The sequence below is a fragment of the Suricata suricatta genome, chromosome X (assembly GCF_006229205.1).
Source record: "Suricata suricatta isolate VVHF042 chromosome X, meerkat_22Aug2017_6uvM2_HiC, whole genome shotgun sequence".
NCBI lineage: Eukaryota > Metazoa > Chordata > Mammalia > Carnivora > Herpestidae > Suricata > Suricata suricatta.
Genome location: NC_043717.1, coordinates 15385635 through 15405764, shown reverse-complemented (window position 1 = coordinate 15405764; position 20130 = coordinate 15385635).

Sequence of the window (20130 nt, the reverse complement as noted above, 5' to 3'; positions counted from 1 at the left end):
AAGTGATAGAAGTGTTCTACATCCTGACTATGGTGGTGGTTACACAAATCTATGCATGTGTTAAAACTCATAGAATTATATACCACAAAAATAATTTTATACTTTGTCAATTGAAAATGATTTAAAACAATGCATGCCAGTATCAAAATAAAAAAACAAACGTATATTTAGCTATAGTGTGGAAGGAGAATGAGTTCCCTCTTTGCCCAAAATCTGATTTATATAGAGTGAGAAGGAAGGAGATTAAGAAGGGATTTGGGGCACCAGGGGGTGGATTTGCAGAGAATGTAACTTGTGATGAAGGAAAGATGTAGGCAAAGAAGGGAGGGTAAAGAACAAAGAAAATGGAGTCTAGGAAACTCTGGAGTTTCTGACATCACAGTTTTGCCTGAGGAATATCTCAAGGACTCAGAACCATAGCAGCACCGATTCCAAAAGGTGAGCAAGTAAGGCAACACCTTTCAAAGCTGATTGCACAGCCCCCAGATTTGTTAATGTTTATTTATTTTTGAGAGAGAGAGAGAGAGAGAGAGAGAGAGAGAGAGAGAGAGAGAGAAAGTAGCAAAGAGAACCAGGGAGACACGGAATCTAAAGCAGGCTCCAGCCTTCGAGCCGTCAGCACAGAGCCCCACATGGGGCTTCAGTTCAAGAGCCATGAGATCATGACCTGAACCCAAGTCAGATGCTCAACCAACTGAGCCACCTAGGGGGCTCTGCACAGCTTCCAATTTTTGTTCTTCAAGAGATTGAGAGAGGCTAGAAAGAAGACAGGTGAATAAAAAGGGGGGATGGAGATGAAGGAACCGAGAAGCGCCTTTGTTCTCTTAAGGACCTCTCCCTCCAGTGTGAAGCGGAGGGTTTACACTCTCTTTCAAAGGGAGTGTCTCGATCACCTGCCTAATCAAATGATGTCCTGTCTTCGCTGAATGAACCATACAGCCTCTTGTCACTTCTCAGCCCTTTAAAGAAAATCATCCATCTACTTACTGATGCTTTGGCAGGAAGCTGGTTTTGGCAAAGACAAATAATCATCGTCAATTAAACAATCTTTCTAAGCTTTAAGTCTGTCAGGTGATTCATTGCCTTTGGGAGCATACATTTATTCCATATTGAATTCTACATCAGTGGTTCTCAACCAGGAACAGTTTTGCACTCCATGGGACACTGGAGACAGTTTTGGTTGTCACAACTCCGGAGAGGACACTACTAGCAACTAGAGAGTGGAGGCCAGGGCTGCCGCTGCACTTCCTGCATTGCACCGGACAGCCTCCACAACAAAGAATTACCCGGCCCCAAATGTCAGTAGTGCCAGGATTGAAAAACCCTGTTCTAAACGTTCTAATAATAACGTGAAATTTTTCCATTACCTAATTTACATACCACCTTTTCCTGAAATAACTTTTACTCATTAGAGGTTTTGTCGAGCACATGTGTGATGTGGCTGGGGTCTGGTTGGGTTTCTTGACTTCACAGATGAAGCTGCCGATCACCACAGGAAGCTGCAAACCAAATACAATCGCTCTGACTTGAAAACTGAGGCGCTGCAAGACTGCAGTACATTTTCCACGTTTGGGACATTTTATGGGGCAAATAAGACCCACGCTGCTTTCTCAAGATCACACAAAGATCAATCAGCATTCTCCATGGAAACATCACCCAGCTCAGGGCAAAGTAAAGCAAATGTGCCACCTCTGTGAAGGGACAGCCCTTCTTGTTTCAAAGGCTAATGACGGGTTAAGATGATGAGTATTTTCATGCCTTCTCAAAGTTTGAAAAGCATGAATTTTTTTTCCTCTTCAATGTAATAGCCAAGAAAAGCTCTTAATTTTCACTTTTTCTCTACTGAACAGAATTTGAACGGATCCATTTAAATCAGCAAGCTCCATCTGCACCCCCTTTCTTGTGCTCCCCATCTCCCTCGCAGAGCTGCAGCTGTCCTTTGTCAGGCAATGCCAGTCCCTGATAACCTGAATGTCAAGGGCAATTTCCCTGTGTGCTCCAGGACACGAGGAATAGACGGCAAAGTAAGCCCAAGTCACGTCTCTTTCAGTAAAGGTTTGACAGAACCATGAAGCTGGCATTTGTGCTCAAGTGAATTCTTCCTATACACATGGAGGCTTCTTCTGTGCATCACAGACCTGGTGTTTCTCAGACGTTTGACTCCTGTCTCTCGTCTCCTGCCTCATCCAGCCTCAAAACATCCACACAAAGGTATATTAGGCCGCTGTCTTGCTTCACTGTTCAGCTTCTTGTGAAGAAAGAAAGCAGTGAACAGTGTCAAGCATAAATGGGGGCAGGTGTACCGTACCTTGCCTTCCAGCTCGTGTCTGACATTTTCGAACGCCTATTAGAAAAAATTGTGCACTAGCAGGACCTAATTTGTTGCCATTTCTAAAATGCCTGAAGCATTAGATGGATGACTAAGAGCGTTAGCCCATTTCTCCCATCTACACATTATTATGAGAGCAATACATTCAGTGGGGATGACAAGGACATTTATTCAAAGACCACCTGCCCCTAAGGCCTCATTTTCTGTGCAGAGATGCTTTTCTGTAAAAGGAGTAACATTTCAGCCCGCGCTTAATAGCCACCTTACTCTGATAAGCTGGGTACGCTGCTTGCATTTATGTCCCGGTGACATTGTATCAGAAGGCAGTGATTGCCGAAAACAGCTCTGGAAGGAAATGTCAGTCACTGAGGAGTTGGGAATGGACGGTAGGTATTGAGAAATCCATGTATTAAGTCAGTAAGCAGTAAGGCTACCATTCTAGATTCCATGGCAGTTCCAAAATGAGCTGCCTTCAAGGAGTTTAAGATGCAACTGAAATGAGAGATTAATATATTTAAAAAACAACACCAAAACGAAATAATTTAGGGACACTACTGATGTACATATTCCACTTACTGCAAATTCTGTATGATGGTGGTTAACCCTCAAATCATAAAAAGCCCAGCTTCCTTTTGGACAATTCAAAGAATATGATATCATATGATATCCAGATGGCATCAAACACAAATCAAGTATGGATTTTCTGAAGACATCAAGATATGGCAGCCATATGTGGATGATTTCTAGAGGAGTCCCAAATTCAAATATTTTATCATCTTGCCAGATCCGGTGCTGATTTTTCGTTGAGGAAATATGGTGACAATACGTAGTGAAGTGCTCGGGCCCCATCGGTAGGTTATGTCCGAATTTCACGGCACGAGAGGTTTCCGTAATAAAGTCTTAAGCGATCAGTATTCCACCTTCAGTGAACAAGCGTCTCAGGGAAAGATGGCAGCAAGGTAGCACTTACTCTTTCTACCCTTACGTTTTGCCAGATGCTTCTCACTGGGCCCTGTGGCAGTGGACTCCGTTACCTGTCATCATGCTAAGGACTCAGAAAGCATGAGGACAGAGCTCGTGCCTCTGACAAGCAATGCACTTCATCAAAGAGCAACAACCCTGGGACACAATAAAGACATTGTTTAAAAAAAAAAAAAGCAACGGGTATTTTTATCCTTGTCAGGCTCTGACATTTATGCCAGGATACATAACATGAATTCTTATTCTCCAATTAGCCACACAGCTTCTGACCCGAGGTTATACTTATAAAGGAAGTGAAGAGAGTGGTAATTTGCAGAGAGGGATGGATGCCTCAAGCCAGTAAATCCACAAAAAACATCCCAATGTGAAATAGCTTCTATATTGACTCTACGAACAATTTCTTTTTCACATCTCCCTATTTTCTCTTGCTGCATGGAGGGTTTTCAAAAGAACCATTGGGTCAATAATAAATTGACAAAAAAATGCTTCAAGCCACTTGTTCTGTCAGCATGTATAGACCCCTTTAATTCCCAAATGACTGTCTTTGGTAACCTTCCTGTTGTTATGAGTTAGGGGTACTGATGTGTGAGGAATAAATTGCACCCATTGCTTATTGTCAGGAACAGAGCTGAATTACATGTTTAGATTGGCATTCCTTTCTCAAATGTTATCACCAAACGAAGCATGTGTGATGTGCCTATGAAAGTCTTCCCTGACTCAGAACAGAGTAAAATGAAAAACAATTTCTAGACTATTGACCGCTCACAGGTTAGGAAGAAAAATCCCCAACACCCCAACAGTATCAGAAGAGGTCTTTTCCTCTTTTCCCACATGAAGGCGAATATTTCTATGTAATGACTATCATTAAATGCTTGAGATCCATCTGAGAGGAGGATTACGGTGAGAATCATTTCTGAAGTTAGAAACAGATAACTGAAGCATCTGCAGGGTGGGCATCATGCACAATACTAATACTTGGACGGGGAAAACCCTGCCCTAGTCTTTCACAACCTCCCATGATCCCCTGCTCTTTTCCTCCTGCCTTTTAATGGGAACAGAAAAGAGGAAGAAAGAAGTTCCAGTCCACAATCCTATTAATGAGGATTCAATCCAAATTCAGGACTTTATAGAAACATCTTCTTAAGTTCCATCAATGTATTTGAAATAGGAAATGAAAATTTTATGCAAACAGGCTCATGGATTTCAAATAGCTATGGATTATTTACCAAATAAACCTGTCTTTTAAAAGTCCAGTTGATAACTCACCTATGTCCCCATGCATTTTTGTTCTGTTTTATGGAATATTTAGGAATTGAAACTTTTTTTACTCAATAACCTCTTCTTTCAAGTTAACATTTACAGAGCTTCTAATATCTAACCAAAACGTGGCTTTTAATCTTGAGCTCAGTCTAAGGGGGAAGTTTTATCTAAGCTCATGAAGAAATTTTAAATCATTTGGTAATATTGTTATATAGGATAAGGATATTCTTTTTTAATTTTTTTTTTGAGAGACAGCATGAGCAGGGGAGGATCAGAGAGAGAGGACAATACAGAATCTGAAGCAGGCTCCAGGCTCTGAACTAGCTGTCAGCACAGAGCCCGACACAGGGCTCGAACCCACGAACCGTGAGATCATGACCTGAGCTGAAGCTGGATGCTTAACCGACTGAGCCACCAAGGCACCCTCATAATAGGGATATTCTTATTCAGAAACTATTTTTTAAATTTTTTAACATTCATTTTTGAGAGACAGAGTGTGAGTGGGGGAGGGGGAGAGAGAGAGACAGAATCTGAAGCAGGCTCCAGCCTTTGAGCTGTCAGCACAGAGCCCGATGTGGCCCTCAAAGCCACAAACTGTGAGACCATGACCTGAGCTGAAGCCAGGCACTTAACCAACTGAGTCACCCAGGTGCCCCCAGAACTATTTTTTAATATTGTAAGATAAAGAAAACAATTATGTTAAGAATCAAGACTTACAGATTAAAAGAGAATTATAAAATCAAGAAATTAAGTAAAAATAGTGATGTTAAAGTTAATTGGTGAAGTCATTTGTAAAAACAATTATATATATAATTCTTTTTCTAGTTCTGAATTAAAATGCCCTAAAAGCACTGTCACCCCAATCATAATACATAACCTTGATTTTTTTTTTCTTCGAATACTTCTCATTCCAAAGAATCTGGGCTCCTTGGAGAAATGGCAGATTCCAGGCCTGGGGCAGAGGAAGTACAATTAGAGTCTGAGACACCTTGTGGGCAAGAAAAAAAGGGAGCTTTTCAAAATTAATTGGGTCATGGCAAAAAGACACAGGGGCCAGATTGAAAGTGCCCCTCCTACTGGCCAAAGTGGAATGTATGAAAATCCATAAATCAAAAAAGCGAAAGCCAGGGGAAAACTTACTTGGCACTCTTCAGGGCAGCTCTTAAACTGACTTTTTCCTTTGCAAGTTGGTGATTAAAGGAAAAGAGTTAAGCATTTATCTTGGAAAGGTAGCCAAATAGCTCTTCGTTCCAGAACAATGCTAGTTAACAAATGTAAAAGGAGTGCTAGAATTATGCGATCATCATTTTGCAGCCCCCCAGAGAAATTATTGATGCAGGCAAGGATTATCAATTGGTGTGAAAGAAAGAAAGAAAGAAAGAAAGAAAGGAAGAAGAAAAGGGAAAAGAAGAGAGAAGAGACAAGAAATGAAGGAAGGAAAGAAGGGGAGAAAAGAAAGGAAGGAAAAGAAGGAAAGAAACAACTCTTAGAGAAATGGAAGATGATGAATAAGGCATGCATAATGGGTCCAAAGGAAAACCAAGCAATCTTAGAACTCTGGTCTCAAGCACTCATACTCAAGTATATGGCAAAAAGGCCAACCTGTTATCACCCTCATCCAGAGCTCAATATTTGCATCACTAATGGTAGAACAAGCAGATCTCACATGTCACCTGTTGTGACGCATTATAATGTAACCAGCATCTGTGACCAATTCTAGTGGCAAATATTTAATGAGTACCCATCAGGTTTTTAGAGCCAACTTCCAGTCTGCAGGAAATAGAACCAAATATAGCAAAGTGACACCACAGAGAATCAACCACACAAATCCAGAGAGTAAAATCATTTTTTATGCAGTATTTGCCCATCAGCATGTTGGGGTCATAACAAAAAACACTCTTTTGGAATAAAAGAGATGAGGGATATAACTACATGCAATGGGTGGTCCCAGAGTGCATTCTGGTTCATTAAAGGACATTTTGAAAACAACTGGGGAAATCTGAATATCAACTGGATATTAGATCATATTTTAAATGAGCATAATTGTAATCTCAAGTGTGATCCTATTATTTTGCCAACGACATTTTTTAATGATGCACGTTCTGTAGCTTCTTCAGAGTGGTGTATGGCATCAGCATCATCTGGGAGTTTGTTAGAAACGCAGACTCAATCATCAGCCCAGACCTACTGAACCGTAGTGTGAATTTCCACGGGATCCCCTTGGGATTCCTCTGCACGCTGCAGTTTGAGAAGCATGCTTGTAGTGCACGGATCTGGCTTCATCGCCACAGGCTCTGCACTGTCAGTGCAGAACCCCACACGGGGCTCTATGCTATGAACCGTGAGGTCATGAACTGAGCTGAAATCAAGAGTTGGACATTTAGCCAACTGAACCACCCAGGCACCCCATCAGTGTCATCTTCTAACTGCTCCTGGAAGCTCCCAATTTTCAACTCCAGAGTTGAGCAGAGCAGTCTGGTCAGAAGAGATACTAGTGTACCCAATGCAGTGAAGCAGTCGCCTACTGAGTATGTGCAGTTCTCCTGGAGGGGAGGCAGAGAGACGATGCCCCCTGCGACTCGTCCAGTCACATCCCTTCCTGCCCAGATTCTGCTTACTTCAGAGTGAGCTCTGCAAGTCTGCTTTCAATCTTTTGCAGGACTTTGTACCTTCCTGTGCTTGGTGTGCTAGTGTAGTGTCTCTCCAAAGTTTGTGTCCACCCAGAACCTCAAAATGTGACCTTATTTGAAAATAGAGTCTTTGCAGATGTAGTCAGGTTAAGATGAAATCATGCTGGAATAGGGTGAGCCCCAAATCCATTGTGACTGGTGTCCTTGTAAGATGAGGGAAATGTGGACACCAACATGCATATGGGGAGAAGAGCAGGTGAAAATGAAGGCAGATATTGGAGTGATGTCTCTACAAGCTGAGGAATGCTAAGAATTGCCAGCAGCCACCAGCAGCCAGAAAGAGGCCCAGAGGGACCCTCCCCTAGAGCCTCCAGAGCCTCACCAACACCTCGATTTCAGACTCCTGGCCTCCAGAAATGTGCAAAAATAAATTGTTACTGTTTTAAGCCACCAAGTTTGTGGAGCTTTGTTACAACAGCCCTAGGAAACTACTATACTGGGCCACTTTCCCATCGTAAATTCAAAAGGAGTAACATTTTGATCACTATTCACACTTACCGAGTGTTTGTTATGTGCAAGGTACTGGACTAAGTACTTTACATACAGTCATCTATTTCGGTCCTAAAACAGGCCTCTAAATTAGGGGCGCCTGGGTGGCTCAGTCAGTCAAGCATCTGGCTACATATAGATTTGTATCATTTCCCAGCCAGGCGACAGCAAAAGCCAGGGCCCTGACCCTGGGAACCCAGGTCCACTTGGTCTTTTCAGTTACCCTATCCATCAGAGAAGTGGCATTTTTCTTTTCACTTACTGATGATGTCTCTTCATTGCTTCCAAACACAGCTCACATCCCAAGTGAACCTAAAATAGCTTTCGGTCAGTTCTATCCCATTAGGTACTCAAAATACTCAGTCTTTTATCCTTATTAGGATAGAGATAAAGCCAAAAAAAATAGGATCCAAAACATGTATTACTGTTGCCTGGGTGAAAGATGCCTGAGTTAAATGATCATTAGCCACCTACACTAGCTGCAGGTCAGAAAGCTGGGTGAAAGTACACCAGTATTTTTACTCCGTTGTCTCTTTGGGTCTCCTGCACAACCTAGAGACAAACTGTCATTGTGTTGTGACGTCCATCGGGGAACGAGACGGCTGAGGAACAGGTCAGACTTACCTGTGAGTGAATAGCAACTTAGATGTGAATGTAGTGTTGCAGTAGTCGCGATATCTGATGAGAATTTTAGGCTTTTGAATTATTACTATTTAACTGTTGAAACAACCAGTTAACTTATTTTATAGAATCCTGAAGTGATGAAAGTGGTATTTTTAGGGAAGGAAGGATGTTTCTGCTTTCAGTGCTCGGGCCCAGTAATGTAGAGAGATTAGTCAGAACTTGAAGACACAAATACTGGGGTTTTTCGTTCATTAATTGATTTGTGTACCATTTTAACAAATATCTTCTTAACCTCAGCTTCCTGCTGCTTCTCTATTCTGCTTTCAATCCCTGCTTTGTGTCTCCCGTGGCGAAGCAGTCCCGGTGAGGGTGGGATCCGGAAGCCTGTGTGATAAGAGAGCCAGTAGTCACCTACGTTGCATTTTCTTTGTTTCTTTCCACTTACATAAAGCTTTAGAGTTTCAAATCTATTCTCATATTTGATTTTCACCATACTTACAAGAGGTGGGCACAACAGACATTACTGCAGTGGCCCCTTGTGAAAGAGAGCTGGTTTTGAAGCTCTAGCAAGCCTGGGTCGGGACTCCGATACTCTTGACCAAGGAAAAGGAAGACTCCATTCCACCCCTAGGCTTTGGGAGGGACTGACATAAGGAGGAAAGGGACTCCCACTTAGCCAGTCAGATCGGTGAAAATAATCCTGGCATCCAGTTCAGTAACAGATGCTCTGGCCAGATGGCCCTCTCATTCATTTTACACATGAGGAAACTGAGGCCCTTCACTCAAATATTTATTGAACACTGTGCTTGCAGTACAGTATCTAGAGTTGTATTTTAATGATGGAAGTGGACAATAACCAATTAACTGCTTGAATAAAAAGCAGGGTTAGGGGATGGAGAAGGACAGGGGTACCCTTTCAGACACAGCAGCCAAGGAAGGCTTCGCTAGGATGGCTTCAGCAGAGCCCTGGAGGCTGGGAGGGAGTTAGCTCATGGATTCGCACGGCAGGTGTATTCCAGTTAGAGGGAGCCACAAGTGCAAAGGCTCTGAGACAAGAACTTACTAGTACTAGGAGTATTCAGCCACAGGGGGGCCAAGTGGCAGAGCAGAGAGAAGGAAGGGAAGAGGGGAAGAAGATGAGATGGAGTATATGACAGGAGCAGGCTGGAAGCTGGGAAGATACTATAAGGTCTTAAGGGCTGTACTATGAATTCTCAGTCTCACTCTAAATGCAGTGGGAAACCATCTAGGTCTTGGATAAGACACTGACATAATCTGATTGGCATTTAAAGGATCACTCCACCTGCTATGTTGAGAACAGACTGTAAACAGGACAAAATTAAAAGCTGGGCTATTAATCCAGCCAAGAGATGAAGGTGAAAAAAAGACACCTGATGTTGACTTGGACCAGTGGTGATAATGACAAGACACTAGAATCTTTTTCTAAGAGAGAGCCGAGAGGATTACTGACGCATTGGGATGACCATGTGAGACAAAGAGAGGAGTCAAGAGTGATTCCAATTTGGTGCCTCAATAATTGAGTGTATTACAATACCGTTAACGTAGATCAAGAGTCAGTAAACTTTTTTAATGTTTATTTATTTTTGAGACACAGAGAGACAGAGCATGAGCAGGGGAAGGGCAGAGAGAGAGAGAGAGAGAGAGAGAGGGAGACACAGAATCTGAAGCAGGCTCCAGGCTCTGAGCTGTCAGCACAGAGCCCAACATGGGGCTCGAACCCACAAACTGTGAGATCATGACCTGAGCCAAAGTTGGATGCTTAACCGACTGAGACACCCAGGCGCCCCAAGGGTCAGCAAACTTTTTATGTAAAGGGCCAAGTGGTAAATATCTTCAGCTTCACAGGCCAGACAGTCTCTTAAAATGACTCATCTCTGCTGTTGGAATGTGAAAGCAGCTATAGATAAGTAAATGAACAACTGTCTTCCAATAAAACTTTATTTAGAAAAATTAATTTGCAAGGTACCTGGGTGGCTCATTCAGTTAAGTGTCCAACTCTTGATTTTGAGTCAGGACATGATCTCCTCATGGTTGTGGAAATGAGCCCTGTGTCAGGCTCCACACTAAATATGGAGCCTGCTTAAGGTTCTCTCCCTCTCCCTCTGCCCTTCCCCTGCTCATGCATATTCTCTCTGTCTCTGTCTCTCTCTCTCTCTGAAAGAAAGAGAAGACAAGACAAGACAAGACAAGACAAGACAAGACAAGAAAAAAGAAAAACAGATTTGCTCATGATCACACAGCTGATAGGGAGCCAGGATGTGAATTGAGATCTACTGATCCTCACTCTGGTGTGCTTTTTGCTATTCAGCCTCTCCAAATAAAAATGTTCCTACCATTGACAGAGTATGTGAAGATCACAGTACACAAGGCCAGCACTAGCTTAAATGCTACTGGGCACTCAATTAGTACTATCCACTGGACATCTGCAAATGGCCAAGGAGAGGTTTAGCAACGCATATCCCAGATAGAGGACAGAGGCTCACGTTACTTCTCTATTCTAAATGGTATGTTTACTTGTGCACTTTTATAAAGTGTTCCATCTTGTCCCACTTATATCAACCGTCAGTAAAGTCATTGCAGTGAACTTGGGTCAAGTTGTTCTTTGTCCAAGTAAATTTGCAAAATACTGCCAGTTATGTCTTCCAGAAGCAAGAAAGGAGAAAAATATCCTACTGCATCATTTCAGTAGCTCTAACAAGATGACTCTAAAATCAGGTTTTGTTTTCCTTTTTTGTCTTCTGCCAAGAAATAAGAGAGAGAGAGAGAGAGAGAGAGAGAGAGAGAGAGAGAGAGAAAGCGAGCGCAAGCGCACAAGAGAGAGCGATAGATTCTGGCTTTATTCCCTGTAGTAACGTTTAGTTATTGTAGTGATGAACAGCTGCCAGCTTTCTGGTTATCTCAGTTCTTCTGTTTGTTCTCTGACTGTGGGTGATAGAGGTTAGTAGCATCGTGGCTTTAACAGGAGGTAATTGATTGTCCATTGTTACTGGCTTTTGCCCCTGCTGGCACCCTCATTTGCGTCTGTAGCCTATTTCTGTGCACCAACCAATAATCAGTCATTCAAAAGTCTCCATGGCTTTCTTATCCCACCCTCAAGACCTTGAGCTCTTCCAGCCTATGTCCAGCCACTTCTGTAAAGCTCTCAGAGGTATAGGAAAATCTGCCTCTCACCGGGAAATGACAGGAGACATGGGAAGTGGTCTTTTGCCCTTGCTACCTAGACCCGTCTAGATATGCCCCCATTTCCACTCTAGATGGCACATTGTGGGGAGACCTTAGGCTCTTTCTTTTCTGGTTCATGCCTAGCAATAAGGCACACGAGTCTTTGCCCTCAGATCTCCAAACTTGCATGAAGGATTTATCATGTTCCTGCCCCTTAGGTGGCATGCCAGAGCCAGGTCATACGGTGTCGCTAGAGCCAGTTGTAAATATCTCTTTCCAGCTCTATAAGCAATGATGTTGTGTTGGTAACTTGAACTTGACCTTGTGTGGTGGGAGTATTTACACCACAGCAAGTGGCAAACCCCACAAATCAGGGCTTTTTCTTGGGTAGCCGTCTGTTAAACATGCACCAGCACATCACTGCCCAAACCACTTCATGACTTGCTGGAGATGGGGGGTGTAGGATGCACGTGCCCCATCTATGCTACTCTCTCCTTTTCACCTCTCCTCTCACTTGCCAATCTATGTAAACTTCCAAATATAATGCAGTAGAACTCTCAACAGAAATTCTTCCCAAATCTTCTGTTTAAGGCACCCAGTTTTTACCTCCACACATTCTCCTTCATTGATGAATGGGGATTCCAAAAGCTCCCCAGGTAATTTTAACATGCAGAAAAGTTTGAGAACAACTGTGTTAAGGCTTTGGTTCTCCACCTGGCTGCACATTGGCATTATCAGAAGTTTATGTATATATGAATGAAATGAAATGAAAGTCCACCAAAAATCAATGAAAACAGTATTTGCAGGTAAAGTCCAGACACTGGTGGGCTTTAAAACACCCCACGGTCAGGGCGCCTGGGTGGCTCAGTTGGTTAAGTGTCCGGCTTCGGCTCAGGTCATGATCTCACGGTTCATGGGTTCGAGTCCCACCTTGGGCTCTGTGCTGACAGCTAGCTCAGAACCTGGAGCCTGTCTTCGGATTCTGTGTCTCCCTCTCTCTCTGACCCTCCTCTGCTCATGCTGTCTCTCTCTGTCTCTCAAAAATAAATTAAAAACATTTAAAAATTTTTAAAATAAAGAATCACCCCAAGGTCATGGTGATACAAGGGGGAGATTGAGAACTACTAGTTTACAGCATACATTTTGGCTCTACTAGTGTTAAAAACTATGCTGGGGAATCTCAAAGCCTTTTCTGTGAATCTGTTTAGAAATTCAAAACCTGTGAGAGGTCATGTCTTTCTCTGTTTTCCTGCTATAACCATCCTGTGGCAACCTGTATAAAAAGGTTTCATTGCTACCTGAATGGTGCAAGATACAGAGAGGGAAATAAATACACATTCCCATGAATGAATAATGCAGAGGTCACTATCTAAAGATTACTCTGCTACAAGGGTCTAAAACAAAATTGGAATTGGAGTCACTAGTTTTCTTCAAGAGAAAAGGGGAAATGGAGTCATCCCTAGGTGTCGGAGTTCAGGCTTCTGTAACAGAATACCACAGACTGGTGGCATATAAACAACATACACGTATCTCTCACAGTTCTGGAGGCTGGGAATTCCAAGATGGAAGGTGCCAGTAGGTTCTGTGCCCAGTGAAGGCCCATTTCCTGGGTCATATGGGGATGTCCTCTCCCTGTATCATCACGTGGCTGAAAGGGCGGGGAAACTCTCTGGGTCTCCTTCATAAGGGCATAAATCCCATCCACGAGGGGACCACCGCCATGACCCCAGCGCCTCGCAGAGTCCTCACCTCCTGATACCATCACATTAGGTGTTGGGATTCAAACACAGGAATTTGGGGAAGGGGGAGACGCGAACATCCAGTCCATAGTGCTTGGCTTCTGTTTTTGCCGTTAGTGCTGCTGCTGGTGGAGGTGGCAGTTTGTTTGCTTTTTAGAGTTTAGGTTGTTTTTTGTTCATTTCAGATCATTTTAGCAATCTCGTGGCAATGAGTCTCTACATGGAGTTAGTACAGTTACTCTGGAGTCACATGGTTGCATGTTTTGGAAGCTTGTTCCTCTAGAATGCACAATTAAATCCTGTCTTGTGTTTTTTCAATTAAAAATCCAGTTAGACACTTTATAGTTCCCATTATTTTTATAATCTCACGGCCCATTGAACCCTCAAATTACTTCTCCCTACAAGGTATCTCCCCCCTTCAATTGAGTTTTATTCAAGAATTCATCCTCCAGATCTGTATACTCCGCGGCAGTGGTGGTGGTAGTGATGTTGGTGAAGGCACTAAATTAGGTGTCAGCTCCACTGTGTCAGAGTGACATTGAGATGAGTTCTGTAAACACATCAACATCCCACCTCAACGAAGTCATTTTACAGCTATAACAAGCTCAAATGCAACAACACAGAAAGCAGTACTTTCCAGTCAGATCAACACGGATTTAGATCCCATTTCTGCTGCCTAAAAGACATGTGGCTTTGGCAAGTTACCTATCTTCTCTGAACCAGCTTCAACCAGCGACAACCGTGCTTTCTTAGAGGATGTTATGAGGATCACAGTTAATGTACTTGGACCTAGAAATTTAATACATTAAATGGTTGTTTTGTATTATTGCTTTCGGGTCTAGGCTTAGCCACAAGACCACACCACATACTGTAGTAAGGGTATTTTTTCCCACAAGCAGAAAGAAACAGCAAGCTTTCATTTTCCCTTTTTATTTTAATATGTTAGCAACCAGTAACCTGTATATAGCATCCAGTGGGCTGTGTGTGTGCCAGAGATGGTAATAAAGAAAGGACAGGGAGGCAAGAAGAGGAGTGGGAAGTGTACTGTAAAAATTGTGAACTCTCATTTTCAAACCCCCAAAGTCACCGGTAAAGATGCAAATGCAGAGGGAAATTTGTTCCATCAGAAAACGATTCAGATACCCCCTCGTTCTTATCTCCAGAGCTCACCGTTCGTCAGCGCTCTTCTAATTCTGACGACATGAAGAGCTCTTGGGTGTGAGAAGTAGTTTCTTCTCCTCTGTGTTCCTCCAGCTGCATGTTGTTTTTACCTCTCCAGAGCACTTGTCATGTTTTAATCTAAATTTTTCTCTACAGATTTGCCTTTCTCCCCCCCCTCAGCTGCACTTTGGGGTCACCTGGGGAGCCTGGGTACTGAAGTCTGGATCCTACCCCCAAGCATTCTGATTTTATTGAACTTGGTACAACTGGGGCATAGGGGTTTTTTAAGAGCTTAAGGTGTCCATAATATGCAGGGAATGTTCAGACCCTCTGGCCGACCCCCTCGCTAGACTGAACACCATGAAGGCAGTGACTGTGTCATACTTGATCTCATGTCCCTGCTGCATAGGATGGTGGCTGGCACAAGAGTTGCTCAATAAATATATTTAAGAGCTTTCCATTTCTGATTCTCTCTCAACTAAGGAAGGAAGTGATTAAGATATTTCTAACATTCTGATCCTAGAATCTTGGTCCATTAATCCCAGGGGCTCTCATATTTAGATCCTCATGATCACCAGTTGAATCAGGCTCTGGATAATGATGACACTAATGGTGGTCCTCCAAACTCTTCCTTTATAAATTAAATAGATACAGAATAATTCCATGTCATTCAGAAGCCTGAGGAAGAGCTATGATTAATCCTGTTCACAGAGGAAAAGGATTCCCTCCCAGGAAATGCTGCAGCAAGATTTCCTTTTCAGTCCGACTTGAGGCACGCCAGCCCATCAATACATATGGCATCATGAGACCTTATTCTATAATCTCCACCACAACTCCTATGTCTAATCATTTGTTTCATTTGGGACACATTTATTGAATGGATATTTTGTGTAAGGTTCTGAAATAAGTGCTATGAAAAATACTAGGAAATTTTGGTGTAATAATAATACATCGAAATTGCATAGAACCTTAAAATTTACAAAGTACCTGGTGCATATACTTCAAAAGAGTCTGGTTCAGCTCAATTCTATGCCAATAAGCTCACAAAGGTATCCAGCCCCCACCTCGTTCTCTTTTCCATGGTTACAGCAAATTCTAACACTTTGGTTTCCACATCGAAAGCCAGCCTCACAGGAAAATAAGTCATTACTTGCCCAGGATTAATTTAAGAAGTTCTAGAAATATCTCACAGCCAAAAACACCTACCTACCTCCCCCACATCTGAAATTCCAACATTTGAGATTCTTTCCTTCCTGGTATCCTGCTAGGAGGAGCAAGAGAAAACTCTCACGACTTAATGAATTTATCAGCTGCTTCCTTATCCCAAGAAGCATGGAAGAAGGGTAAGATCAGTGAACGTTTGCAGGAGAATAAAGAAGAAAAAAGGGCTGAGGAGCCTGGAAAACAAATTTCCCCACCTCCATATCCCACTTAAGGTCATTGCTGAGTCCTGCCCCATCTCTGCTTTGGATAAAGGGATCATACACTCAAAATACCCAAAACCAGACAGCTCCACTCCTTCTGTCTCAATAAGCTCCTTCAGTCTGCTAACTTTCACTTACTTGACATATTTTGTTTGTGTTGTTAAACCTTATGAATATAAATTGCATACAAACGTCTCCAGATCGCCTGAGGGGGAAAAGAAAAAGTATTTCTCAACAGGGGCCCTATTGGCATTTTGGATGGGACAACTCTTCCTCGTGCTAGACATTTTCACTCTCTCCCCCACTTCAGCAAATGGAAGTATCACGCCCCCCAGTCATTGTGACAATCAAAAATGCTCCCACACACTTCCAAATGCTCGCTGGAAGCGTGGTGCTGGCGTGGGTTCAGAATCGCTCATTTTACACCCTGAGCAAGCAAGACACAAAAGGCTCATAGCCATCTTGTAGAGGCATTTTGCCTACAGAATTTTGAAGATGAAGTTGTCATCTTATCCTACCACCTTCATTAACAAAGCAAAAATTAGAACTTATCCAATCATGTGATACCCTTGTATCCAAAAACAATAAAGAAAGAAACCAGAAAATATTTCTCTTCCCCTTTGTGAGAGCTCAAACATTATATATGTTCTTCTTAAGCCTCCTCTGAATTTGGTTGTTCCCAGTAAAGCTCCAATATACTTTAAATTTATTTTGAAACCTTGAAAGAGGATTATTGAAGTAGTGATATCTGAGACATTACTCAACACAACTTGAACTTGGCCTCAGACAGGGATGTCCTTTAAGGAGGAACATTTCAGTGTCCCTCAGGGGGCGCCATAACCTCTTCACAGACCTACCAACCCTCTTCTGGGGTGAGGCTGGTTTGTAACCCAGTGCCATTATCAAAGGATTGATAGCAAACAATAACTCTCAAATGTGATCTGGTGGAGAACAACCAGGCCAATTCTGGTAGCACGATAGATCTTTGTACCGAGGCCTCATAACCCATCCTGCTTGGATTCCTTCCCCCAAGGCAGTTGATTATCTTCAGCCATGAGTGATCCCAAGGTGGACCATACTGTCCTGTTTGCAGGTAATAAGTCCCAAATTAACCCAATTTCCAAGGTACTAAGCATTCCTTTGCAAGGGCTTCTGAACACTTCCATCTATTCAGACACACAGGACCTGTATTCGTCTCACCAAGAAACCTTTGGAGATCTTTTTCTCCAGTTCCCTATGGCTAAGCAAGGACTTGAAATATTCCAAGTCCAATTGCAGAAATAATGCCATCAGGCAGTACAAGGCTGTGTCCTCACTTTGCCAAGAACAGATATTAGAGAAAGAATCACTTTCTCTGCACTCGTGTGTGTGTGTGTGTGTATTAATAGATATTAATAGATATAGAATGGGGGAGGGTTAAATTCTAAAGACAGACCCAGCAGTGCTACTCTGGGGTATATATATCCAAAAGAAGTAAGTGCCCAAACAGCCCTGTTTTGTACATTTTCCACAAAAATACCTATACAAGAATGTTTATAGCAGCTTTTCTCACAGTAGGCAAAAATTGCAGAAAAACTCATCAGCAAGAGATTGCATAAACAAACTGTGGTACAGCCATACAATTGGAGACTACCTAGCATCACAAAGGAATGAAGTGTGGATGTACACTGTGACAATCTCAAATGTATTGCGCATAGTGAAAGAAGCCAGACCAAAACAAAACAAAACAGAGTAGATCTAATTAGATGAATTTCAGGAACAGGTGAAACTAACATGTCATGTTGGAAATCAGAGTAATGGTTACCTCTATAAGAGGGTGTCATTTGTGTAGGACCATGAAGGGCCTTTCTGGGGTTGTGGAATTGTCCTATATCTTTATTTAGGTAGCAGTTGTATGGGTATATAGATACAAATTCTTCAAGTGATACACTCAAGATGTGTGTATTCTACCGTAGGTAAATCATTCCTCAATAAAAAAAAAAAAAAATTCCAGGGCAAATGCAAAATGATATATCTAGAAGCCTCAGAGAAGAATTTCTCTTGTATGCAGTAATACATGTGATGCCCAATGTTTACACTAATATTTCTCTCATCTATGTCATACTTTGTGAAATCATATCATTATGCTTTCCTCTAAATTATGTAATTGCACAAAAGTTGACGGGAACCCTTTCTTCTCCAGGGCTGTTTGAGCTGTAGCAGCATGCAAGAGAGTGAGCGAAACCCCTCCACTCAGTGGTCTCAGTTTAAAAACAGATTTGCTAGGAAGGCACTTCCTCCTTATCCCAAAAACCTTGCCAAGAATCTTTGAGCCAGGCCTCCTTTTATGCAGCCTACTGAACTCCACAATGACTGTCAGAGCAATAACTGCCCTGTGCCTCAGGTCTCTTCCTTTTCCAGTTCAGTCTCTGTCCATGTGAATAATTTATGACCAGTCTGGTTTAGAAGACACACAGAGGCTCTACCTGATTGAATGGCCTTTTCAGCTTTTCACAATGCAATAAAACAAATCAGTGATCTAAAATTGTTTTCCCAAGCAAGCATTTAATTACTGCACAATTACCTAGACCCTGCATCTGAACTGGCACTTGTTAACTCTATAGCAAGAATAATTTAGAAATAAAGAAACAACTTAGAAAATCATATTCCAGCTGTATATGACAGCACAGTGGACTTCTTGACTACTTATCACATTTTTTTATCATGCTAAAACAAATTAGAATTTCAAAGGAAGTTGTTGCAGCATTGCATACAGGGTTTTTGTTTCTCAACAGGCTGAGAAGAACTTGATGAGAACTTGATTTATGACTGCATGTCAGAGTTCAGGGCCACTAGCCAAGCTCAGCAGAGGCAAGCCCACCAACCAGCTACACTGAATAAAAGACACTCCAGCAATCCTGTATAGTCACTCAAAATGTGAATGCATTAAGCACATAAGTTGCAAGTGTAAAAGCTAAAGAACGTTTAATTCACACCTGTTTACAGGGTTATTAGGAAATATAAATGGAAGGATAAAACTAAAAGCATTGCCTTCTTAAAGAGGAATTAGAGCCAGAAAATCAAGACCTACCACTAGACCCCTAGGATCAGTCTGAGATACCTACACAGTCACTGCTGACCCCATGACTTTCTTCCCCAGTTTTCTGGAGTACTGTCTTTGATGGCAGCCTTTAAGAGCAGGCCCTGTGACTCAGGTTTCTGTGCATGTGATTTATCAAGAAAGAGTCTCAGGAGAAACAGGTAAGGATAAGAGGAAAGCAGGACAGGGAAGGGGAAGAAGCCTAACAGGGGTAGGATCTCAGGCATCCAGGGATCTTAGCTCATCTGGATCCCTTGGGGAGCTATGAAATTTAAATCCCACACTGAGGCATGAGAACACCAGTCAGCCATTGGCTAACAGACCTGCTGCGGAGGTGGGAGACAAACTCCCACTTAACTTGGTTCTCTACTAGTGTCTGAGAGTTGGCTCTGGTAGCACAAAGACAGACCCCTAAAGAAAGTTGAAGGCAGGCAGCTGTATTCTGGTAAAAGTTTAACAACTGGTTGGAGGCTGAGAAGGGGGAGCCTTGATTAGTAGCATTCGCTGATTTCTGTAGTATAAATACTCCCACTGTGGCCAGTGTCCAACTACCAACTTGTGATCACTGACCATGAGTGCTTACATGCACAGACCCTCCACAGTATTATATTTCTACTATGTAGACAGATTACACATAAATAACCTCAAGAGCATAGATAATAGCAATATGTAGCAAAATAATTAGGAAGTAAGGAGTTTTGAGTCTTTACTACCTTTTATGTAATATAATTTAAGTGTATATAGTAACTTCTCATTATTCACGATAGTTATTGTTCTGTAAAGTTGCTACAAACACTAAATTAACAAATACTGAATTATTGCTTCTAGAGGAAATACAGGGTTAGTTTCCTGGAAGCCTCTGGGCAAAATGTTTTGTCAACCACTCAATGCACGACCTTATTTTACATATGCTTCTGTTTAAAGACAACTTACTTAATATATATGTAGCTGATTCATTAGCGTCGAACTCATGACCAACAGCACTATAACTCATACCTGAACAAAGCTTATTTAGCACATGTATTTTCTCCATATAGCACATCACAACCTTTTTGTGTTTAGGAACTCAAGTCAGCACTTTAGCACTACACTTAGGAGCCTCTTCAACACTGAAATCACCCACAAAAAGCACAAAAATGTGAAAAACCTGGCACTAAATATACCACAAAAA